The 14156-nt window shown below is 43.9% G+C and overlaps 1 protein-coding gene and 1 pseudogene across 3 annotated transcripts in view; one reads left to right on the forward strand and one right to left on the reverse strand.

Moving 5' to 3' along the window:
- Positions 1 to 14156, reverse strand: part of FRMD3 (FERM domain containing 3) — a 295847-nt gene that overhangs the window by 111537 nt on the left and 170154 nt on the right. The window lies entirely within an intron of this gene.
- Positions 1273 to 7618, forward strand: LOC113269817 (vesicle transport protein SFT2A-like; annotated as a pseudogene).

Below are 14156 nucleotides of genomic sequence, written 5' to 3' on the forward strand. Positions count from 1 at the left end.
ACTTCATCTATATTCTTCCACCCTTTTTGCCAAACTCACACAAATATATGCCAATATGATTACATATGTGAGGGATTTTTTTTTTATAATTCATTCTCCCCAAATGAGATCACACTACATATGTTTCTCTTGCTTTTCTCACTTAACTCTATATTCTGCTCATCCCTCTGGGACAATAGTCAGAGATCTAACTCATTGTCTACACTAACTGCATCCTAATTCATATTATGGACATACCAGAATGTAGTCCACTATTTTATCATTCCAATCGTTCCCACATTTCTGCAATACAATTTTATTTATATAGAGCCTTGTGCACCGGTCATTAAATATTCATATTTTTATTTCTATAACACAAACTTCCAAAATTTGACTTTTGGGGTCAATGGGTATGGGCAAATGTTTAAAAGGGAGCTGAAAAATAAGGGAGAAGCTAGAATGGCAAAAATAGACAAGGCAAGAAACAACAATTGCTGGAGAGGATGTGGAGAAAGGGGATTCCTCCTACATTGTTGGTGGGAATGCAAGTTGGTACAGCCACTCTGGAAAACAGTGTGGAGGTCCCTTAAAAAGTTAAAAATTGAGCTACGCTATGACCCAGCCATTGCACTACTAGGTGTTTACCCCAAAGATACAGACGTAGTGAAGAGAAGGGCCATATGCACCCCAATGTTCATAGCAGCAATGTCCACAATAGCTAAATCGTGGAAGGAGCCGAGATGCCCTTCAACAGATGACTGGATTAAGAAGTTGTGGTCCATACATACAATGGAATATTACTCAGCTATCAGAAAGAACGAATTCTCAACATTTGCTGCAACATGGATGGCACTGGAGGATATAATGCTAAGTGAAATAAGTCAAGCAGAGAAAGACAATTATCATATGATTTCTCTCATCTATGGAACATAAGAACTAGGAAGATCGGTAGGGGAAGAAAGGGATAAAGAAAGGGGGGGTAATCAGAAGGGGGAATGAAGCAGGAGAGATTATGGACTATGAGAAACAAACTGAGGGCCTCAGAGGGGAGGGGGGTGGGGGAATGGGATAGGCCGGTGATGGGTAGTAAGGAGGGCACATATTGCATGGTGCACTGGGTGTTATACGCAACTAATGAATCATCGAACTTTACATTGGAAACCAGGGATGTACTGTATGGTGACTAACATAATATAATAAAAAATCATTATAAAAAAAAAAAAGAAAAAAGAAAAATAAGGGAGAGTGCAGGGATGCCGTGAGCAGGGCCACCGGTGCGCGGGGAGCAGGACCATGGAGAAGCTGCGGAGGGTCCTGAGCAGCCAGGATGCCGAGGAGCAGGGGGGACAACGCAGGTCCTGGCTGCCTCCTCCCTCAGTTTCAACACCAGGTGGACGTGGTTCGTCATCTGCTTCCCGTGTATTTTCTTCTCTATCCCTGGGACCCGACTGCTGGGGCTTCCAGGTGGCATGAAGTTTTTTGCAGTATTTTATATGCTTGGAAATCTCACTGCATTAGCCAGGACGGGCTTTTTAACGGGACCCAGGAAGCAACTGAAGAAAATGTTTGAAGAACAAGACTGCTTGCAACAATTATGATGCTTTTGTGTTTCATAGTTACCTTGTGTGCCGCTCTTTGGTGGCACAAGAAGGGACTGGCCTTATCCTTCTGCAGACTGCAGTTCTTGTCCATGACCTGGCGCAGCCTGTCTTACATCCCATATGCAAGGGATGCGGTAATTACATGTTGTTCTTCTTTCTGACGTCGAAAATCAGAAGCTCTTTGAAAAGAGCATTGGAAAGTCGATGTCCTGTTCTTGGTGAAGTTTGCTTTTCCTAACGTAATAATCGTTCCCCAAACAATGGCCTCGACAGGTTAAGATCATTTTGTGTACTGGTGGGAACTACGTGCTTGATTAAACTGTTAAATGCTTTGAAAAATAAAAAGGGAGCTGAAAAATAAAAGCCCACTGAAGGCAAATTGGAGAAAGAAGGATCATAGAAGATGGTCCCAAACTAGAGCTGGCATCTTCTCTTCCTCCTGGTCAGCCTATCTGCATACTGTGCCCTGGGCTGGCTTCAATAGGTGTCTGAGCTCCTTGGCTACACATCGGGACTCCCATTCTGCCTAAGGAATCAGGCAGTGAGTCAGACAACTCTGCGGGCGGCCATCTTTGAACACCCCTTACTCACCTTCTACCCACACAACCTTGTTCTAAGCCCCAAGGCTCCAGAATGGTCTCATGCTTCTCCCACATGCAAAGCCCTTCCATCACTTGAAGGAACTCTTAAGCAGCACTTACCATCCTTCTGAGTCTTCTCTATAATAAACATCCTCCACCCTGTCAAATGCTCCTCGTATGAAACAGTTTTGAGTGCCCTCATCCTGGGTGTATTCTGGTCTCTGTTTCCTCAAGCCCAGGGCCCCAAGGGTTGCCACTCAGGTGAGAGGACCAACACCAGCCTCAGTTTGGACGTAATTATTGCCCCCCCTCAAGAGCCTCATCCCAATGTTGATTCACTCTGAGTTTATAATAGACCGATGCTCTTAATCCTTTTCATATATGCTGTTGCTAAGTTACACAGAAAGTCACGTCTGACATCTCTTTCCATTTTTCTAGGATGTGATCATGGGAGGAATTAATACAAGGTACTAGGGGTACACTCACCACTAGACCCATTATCAGAGAAGAGAGGAGAGCAGGCAGCAGAGAAAAACTTAGAGACACTGCAAGTCTGAAATTTTCTATCCATTTTCTTTCACCATCATATATACCCCTGCTGTGTCTTTCTCTCATATTGACCCAGCATCATTGACCCTGTGTCACCAATAAAAGAAGAGTTCCCCTATAAGTTCAAAGGGGCACGTGATTTTGACATAGTGAACCACGTGCAGCACCAGGGACCCGTGCTGACAAGAAGCTCAGCCTCATTGCCCAAGCCTGAAGAGGCCAGTGTTGGCAGTAGGCTCCTCCTTGAGAAACTCTCTTGAGGTTCTGGATGCAAAATTAGATTACAAAGCAAAGAGTAAAGTTAAGGAATGCTTCTTGACGGGGTTGGAACAGTCTGAAAAGATAAATAATTTCCCCCAAAAATGTTGATCTAGTTATGGATGACAAGAATTATGAGAGTATGGAGCCGTATTTCTCATTCAATGTTTTATCCCCAGAGCTAATTATTGATAAAAGATGGACTCGGTCTAGCTGAATGAATGATTAACCCCAAGCTTTGAGGCAGATGTCATAGAGAAAGGCCATGCCCTGCCATCACATTCATCCCATCAAAACACTTGTCTAGAAGGTCCACAGTCTGGATGATTATGGCAATTCCTATAATTTAGATTTTGAAAACCTCTGGTCCTGTATCTTCAGTTTCTGCCCTTCAACATCTGGAACAAATTCAGACTCTGGAGTTGATGAGAATTGCTATTTCTAAAGGGAGTATTAATTAATTCAATCAACAAATACTTATTGAGTACCTAGGAGGTATTAGCTATAAGTTTAGATGTACAAATAACAGTAGCTATAAAGAGATAAAAATTATGTCTTCATGGGGGGCACCTGGGTGGCACAGCGGTTAAGCGTCTGCCTTCGGCTCAGGGCGTGATCCTGGCATTCTGGGATCGAGCCCCACATCAGGCTCCTCCACTAGGAGCCTGCTTCTTCCTCTCCCACTCCCCCTGCTTGTGTTCCCTCTCTCGCTGGCTGTCTCTATCTCTGTCAAGTAAATAAATAAAATCTTTAGAAAAAATAAATAAAAAATAAAACTATGGGGAAAAAATAAAAATTAAAAAAAATTATGTCTTCATGGAAGACATATTTTAGTGGAATAAACAGGTATAAAATCAATATTAATAAATGAAATATACAGGACATGAGAAGATCATAAATGCTACAGTCAAGAATAAAGCAGAAAAGATTTAAGGGGTGGGAAAAAAAACACACCCCCACCTCTCTTCCCTTTCTCCTCCCCATTATAACCAAATTCATGCATGTAAGGTGCAATTTTCTTTACTACCTTCTAGAAAACCAAATGAGGGGAAAATATAATTTAAAATTTAAAGTCACTAAACAAGAGGATAGGGAAAAAGTCACCCCCAAACGTGTTGACACTGGTTTGGGGTCAAAAGCCCACCTTTGGAGCACTGGCACGCACCCATACCAAGGGGTTAACTGCTGAACAAGTGAAACAGGTAACCAAAGGGTTAACGGGACTCATAAGTGCAACTGTAACTTTTTACCCAAATCTGCTTGTTCTTGGAACACAGCCTGCAGCCATGGTTCCACAGATGACATTCCTAGACACCATGATAACAAAACGTTGATTTAGTTGCTTTGCAGAGACTCAAAGCTTCACTGAGAAACTGGCCAGAACTGGTGAGGACCACTGGCCATCTCTTGGGGCATGTGCGTGAGTCCAATGGATGAACTTTTGACACCGAACTGCCTAAAACTCAACCCTTGGATCCTACTAAGGATGCCATGGACAAGGTAGGCACAAGAGCCACACAGGTGCAGAAAACAAGTACGACCCTCCCCTACTTATTATCTGATTCTGAAGTCAGGTAGCTCCTCTCCCCTGCTCAGATCCTTTTTCCTTTGCCTTTAAGTACCCCCGAGTCTCCAGCTTTGGGGAGGCAGATTCGCAGCTTGCCCTCCTGTCTCCTTGCTTGGCTGACTCTTGAATCAACCCTTTCCTTGCTGCATATTTGAGGTCTTAGTGACTGGCTTTGCCGTGCATTGGGCAAGCGAACTTGGATTTATATACAAAGGGAGACTTCCCAGGGTCAGCCTAGCAGCTGGCTGGGACATGTGGCAAATCCCCTTGTGGGGATGAGCCCATCCTCTTCCCCAAGAGACTAGGGGTCTCTGCCATTCCAACTTCAGGTCGTCTCATTCTTAAGCTACCGGGAAAAAGGGATGAAGGATTTTACTTGTATCTGTGCCAACCATTTGGTGCATAATCAGTAGCTAGAAACATCTGATGAAGGACCTACCTGTGGAATAGGAAGTGCCAGGCGTGGAGCCCACGCCCTGCACTGGGACCCTCCGCCACAGTGTCATCGGGAACAGCCACTGTGTGTCTTTACTAGACCGGGCAGCACGGTCACCCCATGTGGGAAGACACTGTAGCCCATTTCTTCTGTAGTGCTAAGGCTTCGGCATCAATGACAGGGGCACGTGGGGTGGTGGCCACCCCAAATCCACAGGGGATGAGTCCCCAGATTTGGAGGGGGACTTCCAACAATGACCTCAAATAAGCCACCTAAATTCTCTGTTTCCTGCTCTGGAAGCGGGGCCAGCGCCAGGGGCCGCATCTACCTTCCACAGGTGTTCGCTCGGGCTCTCGGCAAGTGCACAGGGCCCATGGCCTAAGTCCGAGTTTTTGTTTTGTTGGGATGTTTATCCTACTCCTGCTGGAACAAGAGAAGGAGATGGAGAAGACTGAATTGAACTCGGCTGAAAAACATGTACTCAGCCATGTAAGTGCTAAGAGCAGGAATACCAGTGAGGAGCAGAGGAGGGCAAAAAAGGCAAAAACCCACTTTAAAAATGCCTAGAGCATGTCACTGTGCTGAGAACAGCAGGGCCCCTCTCTTGCAGACGTCCATTACCTGCCACACGAGGGCTGGGGAGGCCAAGCGTCTCCGCAGGGCAGCTCAGTGGCCCCTTTTCGCATCAGCAGATCCTGGGGTATTATCATTTCAGTAGTTGGTTAGCACTGAGAACACGGGGGGAGGAACAGCCATTGACAAAGCAGAGACAGATTTTCCCATCTCCACTTTGAGATCTTGCCCAGAAATGGGGTTGGGGACATGCAATGATTTGCTGAGCAGGGTCCTGGGTGAAAACAAAGACGACGACTTTCTATTTTTTAACCAATGACCATCCTCAAATCTTTGTAAAAAAACAAAAAAAAAAACAAAAAAAAAACCCCAAAAAACAGGGTTTTTTTGGGGGGGGAGGGAGGGTTTGAGAGAGAAACATCACTTAGCAGCCTTTCATAAAAGGCAGGAGTCTTCCTCTAGTCCTTGTATAGAGTTACATGGAAACAAAAACTGTAACTTCAGGAATATACATGTAAACACATGATCTTTGTCATATATACTCAGGCTGACAGCTATGAAAAATTCCCCCGAACTCCTTTATTTATTTTTTTAAAAGATTTTAGGGCACTGGCTGATTCGGTTGGTTAAGTGTTTGCCTTTGGCTCAGGTCATGATCCCAGGGTCCTGGGATCGAGCCCCTCTGTCATCTAGCTCCCTGTTCAGAGGGGAGCTTGCCTCTCCTTCTCCCTCTCCCTGCTGCTCCCCCCTGATTGCACTCTGTCAAACAAATAAATAAAATCTCGAAAAAAAAAAAAAGATTTTGTTTATTTGACAATGAGAGAAAGCATGCTTGTGAGCGGGGCTTGGAGGAGCAGAGAGAATATCTGAAGCTGTGAGCACAGAGCCCAATGCAGGGCGTGGGGCCTGATTCCATAACCAGAGATCATGACCTGAGCCTTAACCAAGACAGAGGTTTAACCCACTGAGCCACTCGGGGACCCCTCCCTAAATTCCTTTAAACTGCAGTTGAAGGTTAGAGTGGCTCCAGCAGATGCAAGGGCAATGCCTATACCCAGACTACGGACTACGGCTCTGCTGTGTCTCCCTCCTCTAGGAGTCCATGGGGGGGGGGGCGTTGGAGGGGATGATCCATGGTCAGATTTTAAGACTCTGGAGAAACATGGCAAAGGGTTTGTTGTTGCCAGCAAGGCCTCTAGCACCCTGCAAATAGGAGGCTTGTTTTCCAAAGGGCCCCAAGCAGTCATCAGGGCTCCTGGCCTTTTTAGTACAAGTGATAACTTTCTTTATTCCTAACCCAGTGAACAGTGTCCCTCCCATGTCTTTCAGGGAGGGTGGGGGCTTCAGTGAGAACCGAGGGGCACAACCCACTCCGCTGTGCATGCAAGATGCATCGTGACACCGACGTTTTTCATCAGTGCTGCTTTTTCCAGGGCGAAACCGCTCCGGAGCGCAAACCCTCTGCACATGCGCAAAATGACACTTGAGTTCCAAAAGGGCAGCACATTACTCACTCATTCAATGAACTGTAACTCTCGGGATAGGTTTTAACGAGCCAGCCGGAGAACTGCTCTCTTAAGGACTGCTCTCTTCTCGTTGGAAACGGTTCTGATCGTTCCGCGACAACTGTTACTATCATCGTCATCAGGAGTGATAATCCCTCCGTCACTCTTCTACTGAAAGGACAACCAGCAGCCTCCAAGACGCTACAGGCACTGTGTTGCCTCTACTTCCAAAGCAGAGAGGGTTTTTTTTTTTCATTGTATTTAATTCATCTTCCTCCTGTTACAGTTCTCTTGGGTTGGAATCATACACATAGGCTTGCCCACACACATGCATGCCCTGAGAACTTCGTAGGGGATCCTGGATCGCCCAGTCACTGCCTCCCAAACGCTTGTTCTCAGAATCCTCTGGCTGCCTGTGCTGTTCAGGAGAAGCTCTAATAAGGACTCTGAGGTCTGACATGTCTAATCTCAAGTTCAACACTGGACAAATTGCTATGGCCAAGCTGAAAACTCTCAGCTTCCGTTTCCTCCTCTGTGAAATGGGGATACTAATGGAACCAATCGCCTAGAGTAGAGATCAGCGAACTATCTCTGTAAGGGGCCAGAGAGCAAATATTGCAGACTTTGCAGGCCTCTGGGTCTCTGTCTCCGCTACTACACTTAGCTGGGGCAGTACCAAAGCAACCACAGACAAGACCTAGGCCAACGGGCACGGCCGGGTTCCAAAAGGACACTGAAATCTCATTTCGTATCATCTGCACACCTCACGAAGCCTTGTCTTTAGCTTTTTTTCTTCCTCCTATCCATTGAAAACTAGGACACCTACTTCTAGCCTACAGCCATACAAAAACAGATGGCAGGCTGCTTTTGGCCCAGGGGCCATAGTTCACTGACCCCTGATAGCCCATGATGAGGATGAAATGAGTTAATGACATAAAGCATCCAGCAGACTGCCTGAGACCTAAGTACTCAACCCACAGGAGTCATTCCTACTCTACAGGGCAAAAGAGAAACTGATGGGGATGATGGAGAGCCCTTCGACCTGACCTAGCCCTGTAAAAGCAGACCTCAGAGATACTGTGGGATCGGTTCTAGACCACCACAATAAAGCAACTATCTCGATAAAGCACGTCAAATGAATTTTTTGGTTTCCCGCTTTGCTCCCTAAACGTAGGGTACAATGACCTGTGAATTTTAGGGAAAGGGAAAAAAGGAAAAGGAAGGAAAAGAAAGTCAGCAAACGTACACGAAACTGAGGGCAGGAGACCCAGGTGCCTGCTTGCTGCAGATGTTATGTAACTAACTACACCGTCAGGAGCCATGTTGGTAGGTGTGACTCAACTAGTAATAATGATAATTATAACAGCCAAATTCAATTGCTTATGTAACTGCATCCTAAGACTTTATACTATAAAATTATATCCCAAAATGAGACATTATAAAGAGTTTCCAACCAAAGGGAAACATGAATAAAACTACCCACTTGACCCATGTTTGAATCACTTCCAGTGCCCATACACCAAGCATGGAATCTCTTGGTCCATCGGGGTTACCACTCAGACATTTAGACTACCAACACAACCTGGGTTTTGAATCATGTGGTCCATCATGAAACATGGGTGCTCCTGAAGGGAGCCCCTGGAAGTACACCCCCCATGATATATGGGAGATGCTCTTTTCCTTCTGCTTTATCCAATATCCCATCATACTCCTTACAACAAGAGTGCTGGGTCCTCCCTGGAGCCCAAGAACCCACCACTGTACCCAATCAAAATAACATCAGTGTTGTCACCAACCATAACAAAAGGGAGGGGTAAAAACTATAAATCTGTGGCTTATCAAATGTGCATGCCATTTAGAATTGCACCCCATAAAGTTAAGGGGTTTTTGTCATTACCTATTGTTACCATTATTTTTTTCCATATTGGGGGAAAAAGAAAAAAGAATGCAACATGGAAACCATTTATAGGCCTGAACTGCATGGACTTTCTGATACAAGCTTTAAACATGGAAATTTTCGATGAAACAGTTGTGCCTGGAAGAAAAAGAGATGCCTTGCCAAACTTCCTGAGCTATTGCTACAGTAATAGAAGCTGGCTTCCAAAGCTGGAGAGAAGCAATGGAATGAAGAAAACTGGAAAGAAAGAAACCGGCCAAAACTAGACCACAACTGTCGGGGATCTACAGTTACTTGGTCTAGGCAATGGGCTCTGGTGAGGTATGTGTTTTGATTTGTTTTTAAAGAACATGACAGCTAAACTTCTTTTACCTGCTCCCTAAAAGGAGCATTTTGATTCTAGTCCACAAGCATCGATTGGGAGCTGATTATATGTATAGCCCTGTCTTAAGTCATGGACAAGGGGTAGAAATCTTCCAAACTAAACACTGGAGATAGGCCTAGACAAGTATATGAATGAGGCCGATGAGACAAGCTACCCCAAGAGGTCAGAGGTGAGGTTACTATCACTATGGGTGCCTGGAGAAGTAGAATGTGTAAAGCTTTACTATCAGAAGCATATGATCAAGTTGAAAGAAAGAAAGGAAAGAATGAAAACACATTCACAAAGTGAAGAAATGAGCCACAAAGCAAAAACATGACGGTAACCAAAAGAATAAACAGAAGTATTCAAAGATGTGGGAGATCTGAGTCGAGGTCACTTGGTGCAGTGGGCTGGGTAGTGTTCCCTGGAAATTCCTGCCCCCCCAGAACATCAGAATGTAACCGTATTTGGAAATAAGGTCTTTGCAGACGTGATGAACATGAGGTCATACTGGGTTAGGGTGAGCCCTGAAGCCAATGACTGATACCTTTATACGAGAAAAAAGAGACTTGGACACAGACACAGAGAAACCCAGGGAGAAGGTGATGTGACGTTGATGACAAGGATTGGAATGATACAGGTACAAGCCAAGGAAGGAATGCCAAGGACAGCCAGCGACTACCAAGAGCTGGAAGAGGCAAGGAAGGATTCTCCCCTCGAGCCTTCGGGGGGGAGCATGGCCCTGCTGATACCTTGATTTCAGACTTTTAGGCTCCACAACTGTGAGAGAAGAGATTTCTGTTGTCTAAGCCACCCAGCGTGGGTAGTTTTGTTACAGCATCCCTGGAGGAAACGAATTACTCGGCAAGAGGAGTCCTTGGAAGAACAAAAGTGGTGGAAGGCAGGCATCTAACTGGCCCCAAGAATAGGTGTGGGACCCGTGGCTTTTCTCCTGTTCTTACACCAGAGCAAAAGCCAGGCTCCTGGTATGCTCTCCGTATGCTACAGAGGAAGATAGGTTTTCCATTGATGGAATTATCCAGCAACAAGGGGATTATTCACTAGATTAGCCTCGAGTGGTGCTGGAAAGCTAAGGAATGCCACATAAACACGAAGTCTCACAAATAGCACCATCAGAGACAGAAATGACGTGCCAGCTCAGGCTTCCAGGCAGCGCCATCGGAACTGCAGGGAGGGAGCCCTACAGACACCAGCCAGCAACTTGACTCAACGGCGCTCTATGGCTGAGTTGCACCATGTTTTATTCAGACGCCGGAGGTCCTCTCCACCCTGATCTGTATGCAGAAGCCGTCCTCAAGCACCCCTGTCTCTTCAGGGCGCTTGGCAGGAGCAGTGCCTGACAAATAGAGCAAGAAGGTGATCTTAACTACCCTGCTGGGCTCATCAGGTACCAGCCAGGATTAAGCAGAGAACCTCTCTGGAAGTGGGTCTTCTTTCATCTCGGCTTGTATTTTTATAGTACATTCTTAATGCACAATGCACTTTGATTTCTCCCCTCCTCTCCCCTACTTTCCCTCTCCCTCTCTTTCTCATTTTTTACATAAAACTTGCTTTCCTTTTGTCTTCTCTTTATTACCAAGTGATCTAGGAAAATATTCTCATTGTGAAAGATCTGAGTAAAATATAACTATGTAATAAAATATAACCATATAATATAATGTGTGTGTCCTCACCTCCCTCTACCCTACTCTCTTCCCCCGAGGTAACCAGTTAGTTACACATCTTTGCAACATTCCTCTGCCTTTACATGTTCATCTAAAATAACCTGCTTATTTTCATATCTATGGATCATCCGACATGTGGAATTTTTACTTGTTTTCTTAACTCAAGATATATCTTTTTTTTTTTAATATTTTATTTATTTGACACAGAGAGACAGCCAGCGAGAGAGGGAACACAAGCAGGGGGAGTGGGAGAGGAAGAAGCAGGCTCCCAGCGGAGAAGCCTGATGCGGAGCTCAATCCCAGACCGCTGGGATCACGCCCTGAGCCAAAGGCAGACGCTTAACAACTGTGCCACCCAGGCGCCCCAACTCAATATATATCTAAAAAATCTTTCAGTGTCAATACTATGGGTCTGTCTTGTTCCTTTCAATGACTGTGTGTATTCCACAGAATTTATTTAGCCTTGCCAGAATTACAGGCTTTTTATTTCTTCCAATTCTCAGTGCTATAAGAAATGCCGCAATATCTACCTTGTATAATATATACCTGTGCTTGGATGCATTTCACTTTCAATAGATTCATAGAGATGAGCTTGTTGGAGCAAGAGACCTAGGCATTTTTTAAAAACACATCTACACTTTTACTTCTGATTTACACTTTAAGTATCCTAGACACTTTCTCTGCATTCACCACAATCTCATAAATTCTGATATTGAATATTATTAATCCTTCTAAACTAACCCATGAAGCATATCATTGCACAGTGCAAAATGAAAATTCGAGAATCTCCTATATAAATTAGGTTATCCTACATGGAGAAAAAGTTAAAACTAGTAAGAGGAGTCCAAAATGAGCGATGGCTGATAACTTTAGAGAGAATTTAAATTCAACAACAAAAATGTAATCAAGTCATCTAAAATATAGCTTTTATATTACCTTCCAGCTGTTTTTTTTTAAAGATTTATTTATTTATTTGACAGAGAGAGAGAGAGACAGCCAGCGAGAGAGGGAACACAAGCAGGGGGAGTGGGAGAGGAAGAAGCAGGCTCCCAGCGGAGCAGAGAGTGTAATGCGGGACTCGACCCCAGGACCCTGGGATCACGCCCTGAGCGGAAGGCAGTGGCTTAAAGACTGAGCCACCCAGGCGCCCCCACCTTCCAGCTACTTCTTGAGCACTTCAACAAAAATGCAAGAACTAAAAAGAATGCAAAGGGTAAATTACCATCCTCTTGTTACCGGTCTTCACTCACTATACCCAGCACAGATGGTCTGTCCTTAGCATGTGAAGGGACACAGGCATTTTTAATTTAGAATGATCTGGTCAAATTTCCCTCTGAAATGGATGGACTAGTTTAAGTGCCCCCACCAGAGGTGTTACACTCTCATCCTCATCAATTGCATATTATCAGTATTAACTATTTTCTCAATGTAACAAAACCGCCTTGATTTAATTTACATTTTCCTTGTTACTAATGATTTTGACGATCTAGGAGTTTACTGGCCATTTATTTTTATTCCTTCTATGGGTCTTGTCACATTTTTGTTGAGTGGTTTAGTTTTGGGTTTATGCCATCACACTTCATATAGTCTGCATATTTAGTACGTGTTACATATTTGGCAAATGTTCTTCGTTATTTACTTTGTGTTTTAACTTATTTATAATTTGTTTTATACTCATTCATTCAACAAATATTTACTGAAAATCTACTCTATGCAGTGAGCAAACCAAATATTCTGGTACGTAAGTTTAATTTTTGCACAAATTTGTCAGCATTTTGCTTCGTTACTTCTGTTTATATTTTCCTTAGGAAGCCCTGTTTGATTCCATCATTATAAAAAATAGTCCTAAATTTTTACCTAAAACTTCTATGGAGTATTAAATACATTGGGCTTTGAATTCGTCTGGAATGAACTGCATATATGCTGTGAAGTAGGTCTTTGGCTTTTTTTTTTTTTCTTTTTCCAAGTGAAAAGGCATTCCAAAAAATCATGCCTTAGAATAATCTTTCTATCTCTGATATGAAATACAACCTTTATCATAACCCATATTCTCACAAATAAAGGGTCAATTTGAGATTGGGTGTTTTCTGCTCTGTTTCTTTTCCTATTCCTGTATCTATCTTAATTATTATATGTGTCTATCGCGAGGACTCAACTATTATAGCTCATATGTCTTAATTTGCTACCTAATAAAACAAGGACCCTACCTTATCATTGTTCTTTTCCATATATTTATCGGCCACTCTGGAGCATTTTCTTTTGCCAATGAGCCTTAGAATCAGTTTGTTAAATGCCATAAAGAATCTCACTGACATTTTGATTTGAAAGTTATTTGAATGTATATATTAATTTGCAAAGAATTGACTTTAACAATATTAAATGGAAACATAAGAAGTCTTCGTTTATTGAACTCTTTTAATCTATAGTAACTCCACAGTAAAATTTCAATTTTTTTGCACATTTCTTGTAAAAACAAGTTTCTCAAATATAACTTGTTATTGCTATGGTAGGTAATAGCCCTTTTTCCCATTACGTTAGAGAAATAGTTGCTGCTCGTGTATAAATATTGTTTTAGGACATTAATCTTGCATCCAAGGATAAAAGCCATTATTAATTGTTGGCTAGGGGTGGGGAAGGGAGGCAAGTAGAGAGAAGAGACCCAGAGAGGACAAAACCACATTTAAAATGCTATCTGCAGCTATGAGAAGGCATCCAGCACCCCTCAACACCCTAGCTTGGCTGAACAGAGTGAGGCATACAAGCAAGACAAAGAAATCCTGGAGTAGTTTGGGGAAGAGTTCTGTTAGGACTTTGGAGAATACAGAAGAAATGGCCCCAAACTGTTTAAGCAGAGAAGGAGCCTTACTTAGGGTACATAAGTTTTTCCAAGGCTGAAGCAGGGCGCAGAAGAGGCTAAGCAGTGCCTGCCTGTCCCAGGGGTAAATACAGAAGTGCTGAGAGCCAACAAGTGAAAGGTACCTGGAGTGGGAACCACCAGGGGGCAAAGTCTGTAGACCTGCAGGGCAAGACCAGGACCAGAGGTCTCAGCAGTACGTGCCAGTGCACACTGAAAGGACAAGTGGGACCAGTGACACCAGAAAGGATACAGAGGGGAGAGACATCAGCAACCAAAAGCCAAATCGCCTAAGACAGGCCAGGGG

Source organism: Ursus arctos, unplaced genomic scaffold (genome assembly GCF_023065955.2).
Source record: "Ursus arctos isolate Adak ecotype North America unplaced genomic scaffold, UrsArc2.0 scaffold_33, whole genome shotgun sequence".
Lineage (NCBI taxonomy): Eukaryota > Metazoa > Chordata > Mammalia > Carnivora > Ursidae > Ursus > Ursus arctos.